Source organism: Lissotriton vulgaris, chromosome 1_1 (genome assembly GCF_964263255.1).
Source record: "Lissotriton vulgaris chromosome 1_1, aLisVul1.2, whole genome shotgun sequence".
Classification (NCBI taxonomy): Eukaryota; Metazoa; Chordata; class Amphibia; order Caudata; family Salamandridae; genus Lissotriton; species Lissotriton vulgaris.
The window spans coordinates 1,061,965,772-1,061,971,771 of record NC_141685.1 but is presented as its reverse complement, the minus strand read 5'-3'; positions in this window follow the sequence as shown (position 1 = coordinate 1,061,971,771).

Below are 6,000 nucleotides of genomic sequence, written 5' to 3'. Positions count from 1 at the left end.
AGCACAATCCAACCTCTGCGTCCTAAAACAGGAAGCTCATCACCCTTCACTACTGGCGCTTTTTGCAAGCAAGAAACCACATCAGCGGGCTCCGCCTGCTCCAAACAAGAAGTCCATTTCTCACTCAAACCAGTAGAATCGGCCCACTCACGGGCCAAAGCCTCATAAGGCGTTGATTCCCAGCCGGGAATTTCAATAGGCAATTTGAAAGTAGATTTTGATTTCTTCGAAAACATGTTAGCACACAAAAAATATATACACAATTATAAACAAAGAAAAATACGTACAAGCCGAGCGCAAACCAACAAGATGAAAAACAATACAGCGCACACAGGCTTCGTAAACAGTTCGTGACGCCAGATGTACCGACCAGATTCTCGGACCAGATGGAATCAGCTCCTAGGAGCCCCTCTAACCCGGCCGGAACGTACTCACCTCCCTCCTTAGAATGTATTTACAATGGGTATGGATATATTTATATACATCCTGTACCTAAGGATGGGAAAAATAGCAATAAACATGCATTGGTTTTCTACAATATCCTATTCACACCTATTGGTCTCGCGGCCACGTAGGCCCAGACTGGTCTACCCTAGGGCAGGTCTGATAATGTACCATTACACACTGATCATCAGTGCTCACCCGACGCACAATCCGGCGCGCCTACACACATGGGCCTGCAGACCCAGTGCTCTCATTAATATCCGGTCTGCAATCCGGCAGACCTACACACCTCTCTATCTTAGGTGCTCTCACTTACACACGGCCCACAATCCGGCGAGCCTCCACACCGTCTCCCTCCGGTGCTCTCACTTACACACGGTCTGCAATCCGGCAGACCTATACACCACCTTAGGTGCTCTCACTAACGCCGTGTACCAACGACGATCACTTTCCTATGAACATTTAAGGATGAAGTCTTTGGTTATCTACTCGGGATAAAACTACGATAATAGAAATTGATATGGCCAAATTATAATATGTACCTTCTGCTCCTGACATCAAATGTTCCCTCTCTCCCTACTTGCTCAGTCATTCCTTACCTGATCGGGATTCGCATCCGTTCATGCAAACAATGTCTAACTAGAAGCTCAGGTTACCCTGATTGAACAAGAATACAAGGCACATGTCGGTTCACTAAGAACTGGGGTGTTTTATTACAATAAAAATAAACACAATACTACACAATGTATATGCTGTGAAGAAAAGTAAAGGTTAGAATGCGCGCTTAACAAGGAAAGGGCAGAGATCACCTTATTAATATGAAGTCGAGGCTCGGCAGTCATCTAGGTTCCCTTCTCGTCTCTCTGTGTCTTGGCTCGTCTCGGAATCACACCTCAGCAGTCACGGGTACACGTCTGCACCGCTATGCTCAATCTCCTCTGCTTCCCTCCAAGTCACTGGAACCTTGCTGGCTATTAGCTACCGTCTCTCTCTCTCTCTCTCTGTCTCTGTGCGCTCCGCGCTATTTCTCCTTCAGTCTTTCTCAGAGAGTCTCGGTTTCAGAATCTTTCTCGGACTTCAAAATGGCGATTGTCTGCTCTGGAAATAATTAATGGCATAGATGCTAACGGCTAGCTGCCGCCTACAGACTGACTGACTCATTGCCTGACACTTTCGCTAATATCAAAACCTGCCCCTTCATGGAAAGTTACGGCCAGTAACCTGCCGCCCACCAAATTCTTGTACCTCCCCGTACCAAGGGCACGTTCCCAGCCGGCCGGCCTGGAGTTGTGTCTTCGGAGTGGAGAAAAATACAGTCTTTCGATAAGGGCCAGCCTGAACCGGTTCTCTCCAAGCGAACAACACCTTGAAACTAAAACATTACACTTGACCTAGAAAGCCTCTCGAGCTACCAGGCAGAGAGCAAGATGGAGTCTGTCCCGTTTAAGGCCTACAAGGCCCAAAATACGCATAACTCCACAGAAGATGTACTAATACTCTTACAAAAGGATGGATCATCACTAATACTTATATATCTATCCCCTAGCTTAAGTTTATAAGCCCTGATCTAAAGAAAAGGGTACGAAAATGCACTACTGTGCCTCATGGATAGGTCCTACTTATGGTCCTAATCCCTATACTCTATGGGTAATAGGCTGGAGTCATTTTCCATCATCTTCCCTCTCAAAGAGGGTCGAAAAAGTCGGTTATCACAGCTTACTACCCCATACGAGTTGTTGAAGCACTTTTTCGACGAGTAGCTCTCTACTCTGGAACCTATAAAGGATTAGTGGTGAATTGGTATAGTGAAATATGAAAGCAATTTGAGTGGTGGATATGTTAGTCAGTTATTTGGATTGAGAAGGATAGTGGGGAGACAGAAGAGGGAAAAGGGTTTGCATTTATATAGCAGTTGCTATCCCTGATGAGGTGTTGAAGTGCTTTTTTGGCAAGTAGCACACTACTCCGGAACCCTTAAAGAATTAATGGTGAATTAGTATAGTAAAATATGAAATTCATTTGAGTGGTGGAAATGTTAGTCTGTTATTTGGATTGAAAAGGAAAAGATAGTGGAGGGATAGGAGAGGTAAGGATTTTGATTTTTTTTAAAATATATATATTTTTTATTTTGGAGCTTATGGCAGTGGGAAGAGGCTTGGGGTGAGTAAAAGGGAGGTGGAGGGGGAAGAGTCAGAGGGAAGGGTTTATGAAGGGTTCTTTTGGGTGATCAGAGAAGTAAAAGAGATATGAGATGATGCAAGGAGGTGTAGAGTACGGAAGAGTCTAGAAAGGGTTATTTTGGAGATCATAGTAGTGGTATGGGGTTTGGGATGAATGAGAGAATGTAGGTAGAGGATATATTGATAGAGTTATAGGGTGAGAAATAGGGGAGTGCATTGGAAAGAGTAGTAGAAAGAGGTATGAGATGAGTGAGAGAGTTGAGGTAGAGGATAAATTGAGAGCGACATTGGGTGAGAAATAGGGTAGTGAATTGGATGGGCTGAATTAGAAGAAAAGTAATCTATATATAGATCTATAAGTACATGGAAGGTATGTAGATGCATAAAGGAAGGTAGTATATGTAGATTAAAGATGCATTAAATAAACTCCGGCTTTCAAGTGTTGTAATTTTATAGAAATATATATATATATATATATATATATATATATATATATATATATATATATATATATATATATATATATATATATATAGCAATTCAATAGTGAAGCAATTGTAAATAGTTATGATAAAATATTTACTTATATTTATGCAGTTACTGTGGCGCCTCAGGGTTGCTACCTACGTTGAGCGGGACTGTAGGTGGGGCTACTGTCCCTTCAAACAGACTGAAAGACAGCGGTAGTCGGGGTAACGCAGGTTTTATTGCTTTAAAAGTTCTTTTACGGTGTACTGTCTTTCTATAGTACGGCAATGCTGTCTCCGCCTCGTCTGAGAGTCTTTGCAGGCGTTTCTCCGCTGCTGCTCTTCGCACGTCCCGGTGGGTTCTGGGACTGGTGGTCCTGGCGCTCTCCTCCACGATGTCGAGTCGTCCGCCGTGCAGGGGAGAAAAATAACAGCGTTTCAGCTGACTGGTTGTGACCAAATCACGGGGAAGGGAGTGAGGATTCACACGTGCACAACGCCGTTTATGGACTACGGTGATGGGGGTGAGGGAGGGGTAGTTCTTAGGGTGTGAGTGCCAAATTACTTTCGTGGTCTAACCCACTTAAAGACCGCCCAGCCTGAAAGCCATGACTGTACCTCTGGAAACCACACTTGCCTCGATGAAGTGTGGCTGGGCGAAGCGCCTTCCTGTTGGCCTCCTGGCTTGTCGATTTCTCGCTTCCACTGTCGACTCTCCGGGCTCCTTTCTCTCTCCTCGTCTGGGTCCGCCTCTTCGCTTCCTCACCGTCCTCCCGCTCTTGCCTCTGCCTCTGGCCTCCGATGTTCCTTCGTTTCCCGACTCCACTCCGCTCCTCTTTCTCCTTCGCTCCTCAGCTCCCGGCTCTCCTCCTCCTCCGTTCTCGTACTCCTCTCGACCTCGTCCTCTTCTCGCCAACCGTCCGTCTCTCCTTCTTCACCTCCGAGTGTGTAACACACCTGTGCGGAGTCCTGGGCGGCTTTTACCTGCACATAGGGGGCGTGATCAGTGTCGTATTCTCTGTCCAGCTCCCCCCAATTAAAGTAGCAGGAGTCTCCAGCATCCTCGGGGTCCGTCTCGTCCGGTTCTTCCGCGTTCCTCCAGGCGCCTGCATGCTGGTCAAAGAGAGGTGAGACAGGTAAGCCTGGCGGACCCGGTCCCACCCCGTCACACCCCTCCCCCCTAGGATTCTCCCGATCGGGGAGAGGAAAACGGGATAGGAAGTCAGCATTGGCATTGTCCTTCCCCTTGCGGTGCAGTACTTGGAAGGAAAAGGGTTGCAACGACAGGAACCACCTCATGACTCTTGGGTTGTTGGAGGCGTTGCGGCTCATCCATTGGAGCGGGGCATGATCCGTGTACAATTTGAATGTGTGACCCTCCAGGTAATACCTCAGCTTTTCTACTGCCCATTTGATCGCTAGACACTCTTTTTCGATAGTGGGGTACCTCACCTCCCTGGGGAACAGTTTCCTGCTTATGAATAGGATAGGGTGCTCGAGTCCCTCCTCTGTTATTTATGACAGGACAGCCCCGATCCCAAAATCGGAGGCGTCCGTGTGCAGAATGAATGGTCTGGTGAAATCAGGGGATATGAGCACTGGACGGGAGGTGATTTTCTTTTTGAGGGTTGAAAAGGCTCTTCTCATCTCCGGTGTGGGATTTAGGAAGTCTGACTTCGGGGTTTTCTTCAGGGTGTCTGTGAGGGGGGCTGCTATGTCAGAGAAGGAAGGTATGAATCTCCGGTAATATCCTACTAACCCCAAGAAGGCCCTCATATCGCGGAGGTTGGTGGGAAAGGAGGTGTCTGCGATGGCACGCACTTTTTCGTCTTGGGGTTCGATGAGCCCCCGTCCCAAAACGTATCCCAGGTATTTCACCTTCTGGAATCCGATCCTCGATTTTTTTGAGTTGATGTGTAGACCGGCTTTGGTTAGCTGCAGCAGGATGGTTTCTAGGTGTCGGAGGTGTGTTTCCCAATCCGGGCTGAAGATGATGATGTCGTCCAAGTAAGCTGAACTGTACGCCTGGTGTTCCCGGAGTACCTCATTCATTAATCTCTGGAATGTTGCGGGAGCTCCATGTAGTCTGAACGGGAGTACAGTAAACTCATATAAACCGTCAGGGGTTGAGAACGCTGTTTTCTTGCGGTCTTCCTCGCGTAGTGGCACCTGCCAGTACCCCTTTGTGAGATCGAGGGTGCTGATGTAGCTGGCTTCGCCCAACTTTTCGATTAATTTGTCTATCCTTGGGAAGGGGTAGGCGTCAAACGAGGACACCGCATTCAGGGCCCGGAAGTCCATGCAGAACCTGCTGCTCCCATCTGGTTTGGGTACCATCACGATCGGTGACGACCACTCGCTTCTCGAGGGACGGATGACTCCTAGTCGTAGCATTTCCTTCACCTCCTTGCTTATGGCTTCTCTTTTGGCGGCGGGTATCCTATAAGGACGCTGCTTTACAATGGTCCCTCTTGGGGTATCGATTCTGTGTTCGGCCAGGTTCGTGGAACCTGGGAGGTCTGAAAAAATGGTCGCACGTCGTTTAAGAACTCTTTGTAGCCCTTCTCGCTGTTCCTGGTATAGCTCTTCATTGATGACAAGATGTTGTACGGTGTTTTCCTTCTTGTTGTCTTTAGCCGGGTGAGTATAGGCTATGACGGGGGGGGCTCCGAGCCATTTCTTCAGGACGTTGATATGGAAGACCTGACTTCTCCTCCCCGATAACCGTAGCCGGTAGGTTGTGTTGCCAATGCTTTCTATGACCTGGTAAGGTCCTTGCCACTCCGTTTGGAACCTCTTCGTGGTGGAGGGTAGCAACACAAGGGCCCAATCGTTTACCTCCAGCTTTCTCCATTTCTTTCCTTTATCGTAGTGGTGTTTTTGTTTGGATTGACTCTTCTCCAGTTGTG